This window comes from Ictidomys tridecemlineatus, unplaced genomic scaffold (assembly GCF_052094955.1).
Source record: "Ictidomys tridecemlineatus isolate mIctTri1 unplaced genomic scaffold, mIctTri1.hap1 Scaffold_61, whole genome shotgun sequence".
Classification (NCBI taxonomy): domain Eukaryota; kingdom Metazoa; phylum Chordata; class Mammalia; order Rodentia; family Sciuridae; genus Ictidomys; species Ictidomys tridecemlineatus.
Window position 1 is genome coordinate 18,087 of NW_027524175.1, and position 16,082 is coordinate 34,168.

General features: G+C 35.4%; 1 pseudogene across 1 annotated transcript in view; it reads left to right on the forward strand.

Annotated features, from left to right (window-relative positions):
* The first annotated feature begins 5,128 nt into the window (after positions 1 to 5,128).
* Positions 5,129 to 16,082, forward strand: part of LOC144374199 (transport and Golgi organization protein 1 homolog) — a 130,894-nt pseudogene continuing 119,940 nt past the window's right edge. The window contains exons 1-7 of the transcript XR_013433664.1: positions 5,129 to 5,187; positions 5,957 to 6,080; positions 6,405 to 6,582; positions 7,984 to 8,047; positions 12,879 to 13,001; positions 15,318 to 15,410; positions 16,016 to 16,080. The product of XR_013433664.1 is annotated as a transport and Golgi organization protein 1 homolog (transcript). The remainder of the gene's footprint in view (positions 5,188 to 5,956; positions 6,081 to 6,404; positions 6,583 to 7,983; positions 8,048 to 12,878; positions 13,002 to 15,317; positions 15,411 to 16,015; positions 16,081 to 16,082) is intronic.

Below are 16,082 nucleotides of genomic sequence, written 5' to 3' on the forward strand. Positions count from 1 at the left end.
GTGTCCTTCTGTTTCTCAGCTGTGTTTCCCTGTTTTGTCAGTTTCATATTTCGTTCTTTTTTCTCTTTTCTGTTTGATTTTACAAAGTTGTTTTTTCCTGTATCTTCAAGTTCGTGGATATTTTCATCTATAATGCTTCATTTGCCTTTCTTAACATTCAGGTGTTTTTCATCTTAAATACTTTAATTTTTATCTATAGAAATTAAATTTGGGTCTTATATTTCATGTCTTTACTTGCTTCTACAATGAATGGAATGTGATTATAGCAACTGTTGTAATATCCTGAATTCCATCATTTGTGTCATTTATGGGCTTCCAGTTGATTGATTTTTCTCACTATAGAACACATTTCTTTTCTTTGCATACCTGGCATTTTTTATTGGAATTCAACATTGTGAATGTTACTTTGTTTAGTGCTGCATATCTTTGGTTTACTCTGATTACCTTTGAGCTTTATTTTGGAATACAGTGAAATAACATACAAGTAGGTTAGTTTTTAATAATCTTGTTTTTTGCTCTATTATGTGGGGCCATAGTGTCATTAACCTAAGGCTAACTTTTTCCTTCACTACTGAGGCAAAACTTTCTGAGGACTTAATGCTCCCTGAATTCTGACATTTTCCACTCAGGTTTGTGGGTGTAGCAGCACTGTATGAGTCCGACTCTTGTACTGTTAGCCTTTCTGATAGCTCTTTCCCTGATAGAGAGCTCTTCCCACAGACATGTGCTGACAGTGCTCAGCTGAAGACCCATTGAGGACTCCTTGAAGTTCTCTCGGCAGCTCTCCCCTCTATGGTCCTTGCTTCATGAACTCAAGCTTGCCTTAATCCTGCCTCCCACCTCTCTCTCCTTAGCTGAGAGAGACTGCCAGTCTTTGAGTAGTGACTTTTTCCTGGGCTGAGGGTTTGTCTCAGTACGCTGGAGCAGTCTTAAGTCTTACTTTGTGTGTTTCTCTTCTCTCAAGGATCACTCAAGTTTTCTTGCCCAGTGTCCAGTGTTTTATAAGCCAGGGAATCATATCTTTTTTGTTTTTAAAAATCATTTTAGGCAGGATGGTAAATCTGGTCTCTGTTACTCCATCTTGGCCAGAAGAGGAAGTTTGAGTATAGGTTCTTGTGACTTCATTTAAAAAAAGACTTTTAACCACATGATTTTATTCTCTTTTATGGCTGAGTAAAATTCTGTTTTGTATATATTTGCCACATTTTTGTTATCCATTCATCCACTGAAGGGCATCTAGGTTGGCTCCACAGTTTAGCTATTGTGAATTGTGCTGCTATAATGCTAAGTGAAGTTAGCCAATCCCCAAAAAACTAATGCTGAATGTTTTCTGTGATATAAGAAGGCTGATTCATAGTGGGGTAGGGAAGGGGAACGTGGGGGAAATAGACGAATTCTAGATATGGCTGAGGAGTGGGAGGGCAAGGGAGGGGCAGGGGATTAGCAAGGATGGTAGAATGTGATAGATATCATTATCTAAAGTATATGTATGAAGACACAAATTGGTGTCAACATACTTTATATACAACCAGATATATGAATAATTGTGCTATATATGTGTAATAAGAATTGTAATGCATTCCACTGTCATTTATTATTTTTTTAAATCACTCAATAAAAAAATAAATATACCCTGTCGCTATTTAGATAATATACACAGGATAAAGTTTTAATCATTGGGAATAAGTTATGGTCCTTCAATATGAGGGATGAACTGACAATTTCCCTCTCCAATTATCTTCTAAATTAAGTAATTTTTATCAGAAAGTGACTGCATACCATATATATACACCAATGCACAAGCAGAAGCATGTCATACATGAAAAAAAAAAAGAAAGAACAAGTATAGACCTTTGCTTGGCTGTGTATGGACATTCCACTCTAGATGTGCCCTGATCGTCTCTAAACTTTACAGTTATATATATAGAAAGTAAAGCATATTCACATTAAAAAAAAAAAAAAAACTTTGACTTTGTAGTAGGAGCCCCAAACCAATATCCGTCATAGCTATTAATTCTAATGAAAAGAAACCCCTGTCAGTTTCTATATAATAAGCCTAAGGCTCAGGCTGATTTCAGTTGGGTCATGTGTCCCAGCATGGATCAGTTACAGTGACCTGGGAAGTGGTATGTTTCCACTGACCAATCAGAGCCGCTATCCCTTGTTGGGATGGTGCACTAAAACTGATAGTACTGCCATGCCATATCTATGAGGAGTGGGAAATGTTTACCCCTAGGTGAGGGGATGCTAGACCAAAAGATAGTAGGGAATGTCCATATATGATAGAGAATGAGAGTGTCAAAGAAGAACAAAAATTTTTATGGTAATTGGGTTCAAGAAACTGAGATACTTTAATCTGAGCTTCATTAAGCTTCAGCACAGGGGGCTGGATAAACCGCTTTCTCAACCAGCAGAAGTTACATGGGGTCCAGGGAAAAAGATCCAATAGGTGGTGAGAATAGTAGGGGAAAAGAAGAAAGTATTCACTATAAGTTTAGCAGGTATGTTTTATGATCTAACATTATTTCTATTCTGTGTTTTATTTTTTTAAATGTAGTAATCTGAACTTGAAAGTTGACAAATATCTAGTGGTAGGATTTTCCACCTTTTAGTATATATGAGAGATCTCTTTGTCCTCTTATACTGCAGGTGTCAGGAAACAGGACTTCTACCCTCTAAGGGGAAGCAGAGTTTAATGAAATGCATAGTCTTTAGAATAAAATCTTCAGAATTCGTAGGTCCACAAGAACACAGTACTGACTCTGAATAAACGTGCCAGTGATTCTTTTAGCAAAAAACTACTCCTTTTTAAAAGGTTCACTTATTTTTGATTTTTCCACTTAAAGGGTTCACTTATTTTGATTTTCTCCCGGGTTCTCATCTAATTAGAATGTTCTTTGTAAAATGTGTAGGAAGGGGGCTGGGGATGTGGCTCAAGCGGTAGCGTGCTCGCCTGGCATGTGTGCGGCCCGGGTTCGATCCTCAGCACCACATACCAACAAAGACGTTGTGTCCGCCAAGAACTAAAAAATAAATATTAAAAAAAATTCTCTCTCTCTCTCTCTCTCTCTCTCTCTCACTCTCTCACTCTCTCTTTAAAAAAATGTGTAGTAAGTAGGAAGGAGATCTGGACTAGGTATCATAAAATCATTGTTCTTTAGTTTGTTTCTAACTGTGACTTGAGGCCAGGTTCTGGCCTGTTTTTTTTACGGTAGATTGTCTCTCTAGAGGAGACATGGTACCTAAAATGGAAGTTTGATTTGTGAATAACTGGGAGCTGGGTTAGTTAAATTCGCTTTCTAGACTAAGATATTAGATATAATGGATTTTCCAAATATTGGAGTCAGTAAGGATTTGGGTTCTATACCAAAAAACAAAGACAAGAAGCCAAAACCTTACCATTTGAATTGAGAATAAAGTCAGTGATTTTTGGACCTTTTCTTAAAGCTAGGAACTACACTTACAGATAAAATAAAAGCTGATTGAAGGGGAGAGATGGAGAGAAGAGTTAGCCTGACTACACCTGTTATTTGAGCCTGTGTTCTTGGAGGCACTGGGAATGCTGGCCAAGCTGGTTGCTCCTTCCAGCTCCAAAATCTTGATTTCCAAAGTGTAGGGCATGTCATGACTTAGTGAATATTATTCCCTTAAAGTATTTTTTAAAAGTTTGTTTCTTATAATGAATTACTTTTATTCACAAAATACTGTGTTTAGTACTTTATTAGTAAAATATAACAGAAGTTAAATACTTCGCTGGGGTACCAAAATCTCTTAAGCAAAAATATTTATCTCTAGTTAATTGTTAAAAATCACTTGCCTATTTATAACATTCTACTAATTCATTAATTTTATTTCTTGAGGTGTTAACATTTTTATTTATTTTTCATGATAGGGGCCTGATCTAACATTTTAATTAATTCATTTTCAAACAATATTTTTCCTTACCTATTATTTAATTTAAGCATATTTTTGAGAAAAAAAATTAAATTTATCTTTTTGGAACCGGGTCATTATCATTATCATTATTGTGCTGCTCTTTCTATGCTGGGGGAATATGACTGGGCCCTGGAAGCAAACATAAAAGCTCAAAAACTCTGTAAAAATGACCCTGAGTGAATCAAGGATCTAATTCAGCAGCATGTAAAGTTACAAAAACAAATAGAAGACCGACAAGGTATTTCACCTAAGATTCTTTTGGTTACAGTTGAGTTTTCTTTAAAGTTTCAAAGGTGGGTTTCTTGGATTAACAGAGGATCATAAATCAGTTCTCAGATGATTTGTGCTTATTTTGTTATGTTATCTTCAAGTTACTTATGTTTTCTATATCTTTCTGTGTAGAGTTAGTAATATGTTCCATTAGGTTATTATACATGATTTGTATTTTTTATTTGAAACAGCCAGTAACTAAATTATTTATTCTTCTATAGAAAAATATTCTTTTCAGAAATTTTGAATAAAATAAATGCTTTTGAAAGGAAATTGTGTAAAACTTTTCATCATTTAAGTTATTTCTAAAAGAAAGGGCCCTTCAATAGAGTTGCTTAATTTGTTTGCACCAAGTTTGCAAATAATTCTATAGCATGTTGAACATCTATAATCAGAAATTGGCTGTGCAGGCTAGGACTTGTAAATTTCCATTCTTCAACCTTGTTTTCTGTACTTAGTCATTTTTCTTTCTCAGTGCTTGAAAAAGTTTCTTTACACTTTGAGTATCTAGGTCTTTCCTTTTTTTTTTCTTCTTTGGATATTCAGTGTCTATCGAGCTGAGCTGAGCAGTTTTGTAACTAGCGGATGTTGTCATCCAGCTGTTAACAAGATTCTTAGATTGTGAGCTCCTTGAAGACAGGTACCGTCTCTGATTCAAATCAATATATTACTGTCATCTTGTCAGTAATCACATGCAGTGGGATGTCAGACATGGTGTACAACAGTTTGTTGACACCATTCTGAAATTACTGACATCTAGGATTGTAAAATTGTTTTGATTTATTTTTCAACTTTCTAAAGTTGTTTGATGTTCTTAACTCAGCTTAAAGGAAATTTGAAAATGTGTTGAAGTCTGTTTTGCCAATCCATTGATTACTCTGTGTGTGTGTGTGTGTGTGTGTGTGTGTGTGTGTGTGTGTGATTGACTTTTATAGGTCGAACACCAAATAAGAATCCAATTAAAGCTTTTTATGAAAGCAGGTGAGTTAATATCAGATCAGTAGCTACTACTTGGAATTACTTTGCCCTGTGAACTTAAGAATCACTTGTGTTTGTCATTTTAAAAACTTAAGCGCAACTATAGTAAATTTAGGGATGGGAGAATAAGAGGGTTCTTTTTTTTTTGGTGTGTGTGTTTGCACACAAAATATCAGGTGATCTGTGAGTTGTCAGATTTATTTTATTGAACCACTTGGATGATTAGTAGCCTAATTTAGTGAGAAAAGAGGAGTGGAATGTTAATTTGAAGTTATTGTGCTTGACGGGGAGCAATTGGTCACGGGGTCCTGGCAGTAGAGAGCTGATACACAGCCTTTGCCTCATGCCCTTCCTCTCTGCCCTGGAAACGTTGCCCCAGCCTCTTGATACTTTTCAAAGAGCACAAATCGATTTAGGAATGCTTATAAGAAAATAAATAGCCAGGATTCTACATTTGCTTATTTGGCAATTTAAATAGATTAAGCCTTTCTCCCTTGATAAGCACACAGGATAGTGAAGCTGTTAATATGTGAAACATGAAGATTTATTTACTTTAATATTAGAACCCAGAATACTAGCCTTGAACTGGTTTTAAATAGTACTTATGTATAAAGGCTTATCTGAGAGGTAGAGGATCTTTTCAAAACAGTGGTACCTTGCTTTCAAGGAAGAAAGGCTATAATTGCTGCAACCTGTTTGTTTGAAGGATAACTTTTAAAAATGCTCATTAATTAGTAGGAATAAAGGGGTCATTTCTTTTATCCCATTTTAGGGCCTATATACCTAGGAATTTATCAGCACCTGCTTTTAGTACTTCACTTAACTTTGTTGAGACGGAAAGAGATCTCAAAAATACTAACTACAAGATGGCAAATGGTGGTAATCAGAATCTAAAGGTAAGCTCAGTTAAAAACTTAAAATTATTTCAGCTATTAATAGTAACATGTTGGTGATAGTGGAAACCAACTATTTTGGTGGTATAAACTCTTACTTGTTGAGATCAAGAAAATTATTCTTGTTTTGGATTTTGTTTTGTTTTGTTTTTGGTACCAGGGAATGAACCCAAGGGTGCTTAACCACTGAACCACATCCGTAGTGCAATTATTCCTCATAACTACAACCAATTATACCTCATACAACTACATAAAAATAATATATTTAAAGTCACAGAATTTCTTCTGAAATCACACTTACATATCTTTTTTTTTTTTTTTAACCAGGGATTGAACCAGAGATGCTTACCCACTGAGTTAACCACATCCCCAGCCTTTTTATTTTTTTTTATTTTGGGCCTTTCTAAGTTGCTGAGGGTGGCTTTGAACTTGGAATCCTCCTGCCTTGGCCTCCTGAGTTGCTGGGATTATAGGAATGTACTGTCAAGCCTGACTATATTTACAGGTATTAAAAGTATTTTTTTCTAGATATAATTTTGCCATTTAGTCCATTTTTATACCCTCCTTTTAGGTCACCCAGCCAGTCTCAGGAATGAGTGACAATGGGGTCTGTTGGCCAAGTCACTTCTGCCCCTCCCTGTGTTTTGGATTTGTCTTTTTCTCCCTTTTCTGATTTGTAATCTGTTTGTGACCTGGCACTGTAGCAGCTCACCAGCCAACTTGTGCTAAGCTGGTGTGCCTAGGAGGCACTCCTTCCCCACCTCTGCCAGGGTGTATCTACAGCTTCTGTTGCCCTTTCATGGCTGTGCTCAGTAGCAATCTTGGTCTGATGGTTTTTTTCAGAGCACCACATTAAGGCTTCTAGCCTGCCTCTGAGGTCAGGTGACCCAGATAAATGTGTCTGAGTTTTCCTCTACCTGTGATATACATCCAACACTCAGAAGCTATCACTAAGTCACATTATATTTCTCTTCAAGATTTGAGGAAAGAAAAGATCATGATGTTTTGGCATTGGGTGGGTGATGGGCATTGAAAGGAACTTTCTTAATATACCGTTAAGTCCTCAAAATTTCCAAGAGGCTGTATTAATTTAGGGAGAAGAGCACAGGAATAATGTGGTAATATTCAGTTTAGTCATTGTCGAATAGCTGCCACATGAGACATTGTTCTAGGCATCAGAGATAGAATTGTCATTCAAGAATTTGTCATTTGTCTTGATCTCTGGTCACTAGTTATCATTTTGTATGCTTACTTATACTTTTAGACTTAGTAACTAGATGCATATTTTAAGCGCTTGAGTGAATTCTATCATATTCTACTACAAATTCTATTACACGGCCATTGAATTCTTATTTTTTTTAACAGTACATTATAATTATACATCAAGTGGAATCCATTGTTACATTCTCATACATGCATATAACAATTTGGTCCATTTCATTCCCCAGTACTTCCTCTCCCTTCACCCTGGTCCCTCTCCACTACTCTGCTGGTCTGTCTTCTATTTTCATGAGACCGGTCCTCTTTTTTTCTTTATTTTTTCTCTAGCTCCCAAGTGTGAGAGAATATATGACCCATGACTTTCTCAGTCTGGCTTCTTTAACTAAACATGATGTGCTCAGGTTCCATACATTTTCCTGCAAATGGCATAATTTTGTTCTTCTTTATAGTTGAGTATAACTCCATTGTGTGTATGTATCACATTTTCTTGATCAGTTCATCCATTGATGACCACCTAGACTGGTTCCATAGTTTTGACTATTGTGAACTATGCTGCTACAAACATGGATATGCATGATCACTATAGTATATTGACTTTAGTTCTTTTGTATAAATGCTGAGTATTGGTATAACTGAAATGGCTATATTATTTTTACAGTCTCACTAGTTTTATTTTCATGGGCAGGTGGTAGATGAGGCTTTGAAGGTAGATGATTGTGACAGTCATCCTGAATTTTTACCACCACCAAGTGAGTATTTTTTCTTATATAAATCGTTGCTGAGTTGTCATAGTATTACCTAAACTTTATGCCCTAAAATTTGTACAAGCCTCATTTATATTTGCTCTTGTTCTCATTTTAATTTATAATGCTTCTGTATAAGTCAGCTTTCCATCACTATAATGAAATATTTGGCAAACGCTAGCTATGATGTAAAGAGAATTATATTATGGCTCATAGTTCTGGAGATGTGAAGATATGGTGCCTGTATTGGCTCAGTGCTGGTAAGGCAGTGGATTGCAATGGCAGGGAAAATGTGGTGGAGCAAACTCCTCATATCCTGAGCCAGGAAGCAGAGAGAGAAGACAAGACCAGGCTCCCACATTCCTCTTCAAAGGCATTTCTCCAGCGATTTAACAAACTTTCTTCAAGATTCTACAGCACTTCTTAATATTGCCACCCTAGCGACTAAGCCTTTGCACGTGGACTTTTGGGGAACACTCAGCATAAACATGGCAGTTTTTATTGTTAAGAAAACATTGAGTATTTGAAATCAATGCTTGGTCTTTTCATTACTTAATACATTTAATTTTGGAACTTCAATAAGAAGAATGGAAAGGAACACTTAAGCACATAGCATTTCTTGATCTGTCCTTAATCACTTTTAGGCCACCTTTGTTTCTTGTTTTTGAAAGTTTTCATTATTATCTCCCTTTCCTTAATCTCAGCAGCCTTTATTTCTTTTTTTTTACATTTTCCCCCTAATCAATCTCCCTCTGAAATTTTTAATACCATACGTACTGCTTGTCTGTTTACATACAATATGTTCATCTGTGCTTTATATATAAAAAGAACTAGGCTTTTTCGTCTCCCAACAACTTAATTTTTTCACTGTATTTGGGGTAATACTCAACTCCTGTTGAGAATGGATGTCTGTTGTCAGGTGTGGTGGTGCACACCTGTAATCTCAGCATCTTGGAAGGCTGAGGAAGGAGGATTGCAAGTTCAAAGCCAGCCTAAGCAATTTAGCAAGGCAATCAACTTGGTGAGATGCTGTGTCTAAATTTAAAAAACTTTAAAAGGGTTGGGGATGTGGCTCACTGATTAAGTACCCCTGAGTTCAATCCCTGGCACCAAAAAAAAAAAAAAAAAAAAAAAAAAAAGAATGGATACTTTAGTCCTTTGGAACTACTGTAGCAAAAATACTATAAACTGGGTAGCTTTAAACAACAAACATTCAATTCTCACATTTCTGTAGGCTGGGGAATCCAATATTGTGGTGCCAGCAGTTTTGATATCTGGTGAGGCCTCTTTTTCTGGTTAATGGATGACCTTTTTTTGGATAATGGGAATTGAACCCAGGGACTTACTATTGAGCGCGATCCCTTGCCTTTCTTATTTTTTATTTTGAGAAAGGGTCTTGCTAAGTTGCTGAGGCTGACATTGAACTTGGGATCCTCCTGCTTTAGTCTCCAGAGTTGCTAGGATTACAGGGTGTACTACTGTGCCCAACAGTAGATGCCTAACTTTTTGCTGTGTCCTCACATAATAGAAGGATGGGGGCATCTCCTGGGGCCTCCTCTTATAAGGGCACTAATTCCTGTACAAGGTCTTTACTTTATGACCTAATCACCTCCTCAAAGTTCTACCTCCTAAAACCATTGGGGATTAGATTTCCAACATAACAAATCTTGTGGAAACACATTCAGCCCATAAGAATGCTTTAGGCTAATTCCTTTTTAGTTTTAATTTTGAGGAAATCTTTCTCACGTGGATTAAATGCTTCTCTGTTTTTTAAAACAAGAGTTTAAGGAAATAGACTTTTTTTAATGATTCTAAAGGTTATTATACCCAATAGTTATTTATCTCAAGCTTTCATATAGAGTACCTTTCAAGGTTATTGAAGTGAATTGTTGGCCTCCAGTTAGTGATACCCTGTTGCTCTCTTTACTTTCTCTCATTTGTTTTCTTTTGAATGGCTTTGTTTCTATCCATTTTTATCTTTTACTACCTACATTCTGTCTTCTCTGGTGTCTAATTCCACATGTTGAACCCCTGAACATTTGCAGTTCGTTAGCAATTAGTGTGCTTACAGTGAGTGGGAACTTAGGTGTTTGTCTAACCTATTGTGATTCCAACACCATGTGAAACATCTTTGAGGATTAAACTTTTTTTTTTTTAGAATGGTAGTTTTTAATTTGTTAATATTTCTTAGGCCATTTTTAGCAGACAACACATTTAACTAATTTATTTAAATACTATCTTCTCATCAGTATCCACGTTCAGTAAAAGAACTTGAAATCCCAGGATTAGGGTTAAATAGTTTCGCCCAACCTCACAAGCAGAAATTACACTAAGACACCTGTACCTTTCGTTTCTGAAGCTACTGAAGCCAGCTTGGGCTCCACCCTTCTTATTTCATTGACCTTGATTGGCTCTGTGCTGTCCCCACAAACCTAGCACATATTCTCTGTCCTTCTGCCATGCTCACTCTTCCATGTAGCTTTGAATGTGTCACTCCCCTGCTACACAGAGGCTTGATTCCTGCCAGTGGGATAAAGGCTAGCCTGATGACTCATGGGTATCTGAAGCAAAGGGTTTGCGAACACTCACCCCAGCCTGCCTTTGCAGTCATTTTCTAGCCTTCTATCTTGCTAGAGCTCTTAAGATTGTACAGGTTTACTTAGTATTTATAAATGAACTCTACTCTTGGGTTCCAACCAGTCTGTCCAAATCATTCATCTTAAGACCAAAGAAAGGCTGCATCCTCACCAACCCTTTCCCCAACCACTCTGCCTTAGGTGGGTGATTTCTTCCTTCTGTAGTTAGGAGAGAAGTCACTGGCTGTGGAATTAATGTGTCAATAATGTCATAGACTTTTCTTATCTTCATTACTAAAATGATGTGTCCTTTCTTTCTATCTGATTGTAAAATCATTTCCATTTTACAGTTTAGATAGGTGAAGTGATGAGCTCATGGTTAAGCATCAAGGAAGTAGTAGAGCTGGAACTTGAGTTCAGGCATTCTGACATTAGAGCATGTGTTATTAAGCAGGATGCTGTACTGGTTGTACTTAGAGGGAGGTACAGTATTACTGTTTTATTATATTAATATAATTATTGAGATGGTACCTGAGTTTATGAATTGAATTATGAATTTAGTGTCATTTTTGGAGCCATATGGATGCTTTACCAATTCTAGAAAAACTAATAAATTTTATCTCATATACCAGAACTTGCTTTTGTATGAAGCTTTTAAAAGTACAGGGGCCAACTTTTACAACTTAATAGTAAAAAGACAAATAATCGAATATACAAGTATATAATAGACATATCTGCAAAGAAAATATAGTGATAACCCATTAGTACAATATTGTTAACCATTAAGGAAATGCAAATAAAAACACAGTGAGATACTGGTTCATACTCTGAGGATATGCATAGATATTAAGTGTTGGCAAGGGTATGGAAATATTATAACATTCATACTTTGCTGGTTGTAATGTAAAATGGTGCAGCTGCTTTGGGACAATAAGATTGGCAGTTCCTCAAATAGTTAAACATAGGGTTACCATGTGACACAGCAGTTCCACTCCTAGATTTGTACAAAAAAAGGAAAACATGTTCTCCCCAAAACTTGTACATGAATGTTTATAGCAGCACAATTCATAATAGCCCCAAAGGGGGAACAACCCAAGTATCCACTGATGAATAGATAAACAATAAGTACTGATATATGATACAACATGCATGAATCTTGCGAACACTGTACGAAATAAAAGAAGCCAGACACAAAGATCACATGCTGTATGATTCTGTATATATGAAATATCCAGAATAGGCAAATCTGTGTACAGAGACAGAAAATAGATTGTCTAGGTCTGGGCATTAGGGGAAAAAGATGAGGAACTGCTAATGGTATTGAGTTCCTTGTTGGATGATGAAAATGATCTAAATTTAGATTGGTGATGGTTGTACAACATTTTGGATATATTAAAAGTCACTGAACTGTATTCTTATGTAAGTTTTATTATATTTATATCAACAAAGCTGTTACAGAAAAATAAAGCACAGAGATTATTAGATTTTTCTCTCATTATACCATATTGGGATGGAGATATACAAGTTATTGTCAACAAAAAACCAGTACTGAAAGCATGGTGTTAGTCTCTTGGGGGCTTCTAATTCTCTAGAGTATTAACAAATACATGTGGCAGAGATAGATGAATGTGAGTGTTAGGATTTTAGATCAAGTTACATTGAGAAAGAGATGAATCATAGGATTTTCAGGCTTGCCCTAAGGCTTATTTTTATCTTAATTTTTCGATTTCTCTTAATTCTTTCCTTTTTTTCCTGGTTTCTGGGCTGTGAACCCAGAGATATTTTACCACTGAGCCATTCCCAGCCCTTTTTTGTAGATTATCTTGAGACAGGTTCTTGCTAAGTTGCTTAGGGCCTAAGATGATAAGACTAGCCTTGAACTTGTGATCCTCCTGCCCCAGCCTCCTAAATCACTGGGATTACAGGCATGCACCATTACACCCAGCTTCCCTCTTGATTCTTAAAGGAGATTTATAAAAACTATAAATTACAAAACCAGTTTTGATGATAACAGAGGACAAGATTTTGATTCTGACTGAAATTCTAAAAACAAGAATTTTGTTCATTTCTCTTTGTTTACATATCTTTGTATCAGCTTCCTTTTAAAAGGAAAATCTTTAAAAATTGTATACATATAATTTGTCCTGGGTAAAAACATTCATTTCTATGCTAAAAATGTTTTGATGGCAAGAGGAATCACAAGCATTTTTTATTGACAAATCAGTGTTGTGATACTATCAGATTTGCTTATTTTGCTTTAGATGCTGTTAGAGAAATTTGTTGAAGAATGCAGGTTACCTCCAGTGCCAGATGCTATTTGTTGCTATCAGAAGTGTCATGGATATTCCAAAATCCAGATATACATAACTGATCCAGACTTTAAGGTAAAAAATGAAATGTACAATGGAACATTAACTTGCAAAGTCATGCCTTAAAAATGAATCCAGAATAAATTCTGTAATTGGAGGCACCCAAGTTGTCACCCTGCTTGCCCCTTACCCTGGACTTTTTTAGGTCATCTCACATGGGAAGCCAGGGACACTGAAATAAATGTTTGGGGCTGGTGTGGTGACCATAGAAGACAGGCTAGCTAATTTTATTTCCTCCTCTAGCCATGTTTCATGTAACTGCCTCTTCCTTAGGAACATAGAAACAAAGTGAGATTGTTACCTCTAATTTGTTGGATTTCTAATGCCTTGTAAAAAATTGAGTCCAAGAATATAAAGGCCAGTGCAATCACTGAATTAAACCCAAAAACCTAACTTGTGCTTAATTAAGTGATTAACTTTTTGGTTTATTCAGGAAGATAACTGTCCTACTCTTAGATTAGTAGATCAGATGAAATGTTTGTTAAGATATTTGATATTCTGTAAAGGCTAATGCAGATGTCAGCTGTGGAAATGAAGATTTTTGCCAAGTTCTGTATCTATAGAACTCAGCATTTTGTAATACAGAGTATTTTATCCCTCTTCAAGGAGATAGATTATGTAGTTATATCTGCCAAGTGAATGCAACAGTTCTTTTTATCTTAATATGTGTGCTATGAGGGAATGAGTAAGTGCATGTGCATAGACATCTTTAAAATGTGAATTAAAATGTTTTGAAATCCAGGGTTTTATACGAATCAGCTATTGCCAGTATTGTAATATAGAATTTCACATGAACTGCTGGAAGTTTAAAACAACCACCTTTAATGATAAAATTGACAAGGTGTAAACCACAATAAAGATTGTCTGGATTTTTAAAATATGTATATTGAATGTTTAAAAAAAATTTTAAAAAGTCTTCAAGTGAATATAAATTCCTTCTTGAGGATTCTAAACTTCATTAGAAAGTTTTAAGTTATGATTTTAACAATAAAGTGGAAAATGAGTTTTTAAATTTTATACAAGTATGAAGGGAGTAACTGTAGAGGCCTTTAAAAATTATTTAACTAACTTTTGTATTGTGATGTTATAATCAGAAATAAAAATTTAATTTTTTCTTGTTTTAAAATACAGATCTTAAATTATGCACTGACAATTCAGCTCATCATAGATTGAAAGCGTTGATGTAGAATTAAGGTTCCAACATTTTAGTTTTTTTTACCAAAATTGGTTAAGGTAATTTGTCCTAAGAAATTAACTTAAATTTTATACTGCCATTTCTCAGGGGTTTATTCTTATTATCAATATAATGATTAGTTAATCCATTAGTTAGAATACTTTGGAAGAGGGCACAATTTTACAGTCTTATTTCCTTGTTACAATGTTTATTTCTGATATATATAATCTGTGGACTTAACAAAAAGCCTTTTTTAATAGCCCTATGCAAACCATTATCTCTAGTGGGAAAAATGTGATTATATTAGGTGTCTTTTAGCAGTTGGAATTATTTAAGTTTGGTAGAAACTAATTTTCACATAGATAGCTAGAGATATAACTGTAACCCTGGAGCCACTTCTACTGTCTTTTTACTTACATTGAGTTTTGTAAGCTATATACTCTCCATTAGTTGTCTTAACCATTTCCAGAATTCTAAATACCTTCTATTAATTAGTCAGCTTTCACTATGATATGCTGAAGTAATATACAACCCAAATATTATGACTAACAATGAGAGGGTCTTTTCTTGGTTATATTACTTGTCCTGAAGTTTTGTCGTTGTTGGCCAGGATTGAGCTGCAGCCGGGTCTATTCTCTGTGGCCATGTTCTTTATTTCCAAATCCAAGTTGTACTTTTTTTGGAACATGTTTCTTTAACAGAGGGAAAAGAACAATAGCCAGTTCACACTGTGTTTCCTAGAGTGCTCATTTAGACCTGGTGTATGCTATGGCAGTTTGACTTCCTTTACCACAAAGCAAGTCACAGGGACAGGTCTGCCCCATACGTGTGGATACAGTCTTCCTATAAGAAGGCTCTGAAATAGCAGCAATCAGGCACTTTCGTTGCCTCCCTAAAGGAAATTTCATGGTATATTTTGAATGTACTTTGTGGTTAAAATAGTATATGTGTTGGGGCTGGGATTGTGCCTCAGTGGTAGAGCACCCACCTAGCATGTGTAAGACACTGGGTTCGATCCTCAGCACCACACAAAAATAAATAAAATAAAATAAAATAAAAGTATTGTGTCCATCAGCTAAAAAAGTAGTTTAAAAAATTGGTATACATGCATAGATTTATCCCTCCTACACATACCATTCTTCTTTTAAATCAAATAGGATTTTCTACAAGGAATTTGTCTTACCCCTGACTGTGAAGGTATCATTTCTAAGATTATCATCTTTAGCAGTGGTGGTCAAGTTAAATGTGAAGTAAGTATCTAATAAAGGAGAAACTTTATTAAATTTGTAACCAAAATGTTTACACCTGTTGTGTGATTTGAATCTCGTCTTTTGTAAGAAAAAAAAAGTTATATCATTTTAGAAAATAAATATTAGGACATGCATTGCAGTGAAGCATTTTCACATTCTTTTATTTCCTCCTAGGAAAAGCATACTTTTTATATTGTGGTTTTACTCTTTTTGATAACTTCCATTTTATTAATACCCCAAAAGGGGTAGTGGTGGAGGTGTGGGTTTTAGAGAAGGGGAAGAGTGCCTTGAGGGATTACCTTTAACATCACCATCTGAATGTGGCAGGAGTGGGTAAATTATAATATATATATATAATTTATTGGATCTTCTGCTTACCCTTAATTATTTAAAGTTTCTTCATAAAGTGTGTCTACTCTCTTCTTTCTCTTTTCAGTAAATTATTTTGCTAAAGCTTTCTGGGCTTTTGTCTGGGTCAAAACATCATCACTGTTCTGTATCAAATTGAACATTGTGTGTGCTTCTGAAATATTTGTTACTTGTGGTTTTGTGCTTTATGTCATGGGAGTATGAGACAAATTTTGAATGTCTTTGTTTTATTTAAGTTTGAACACAAGGTCATAAAAGAAAAGGTTCCTCCAAGACCTATTCTGAAACAGAAATGTTCTAGGT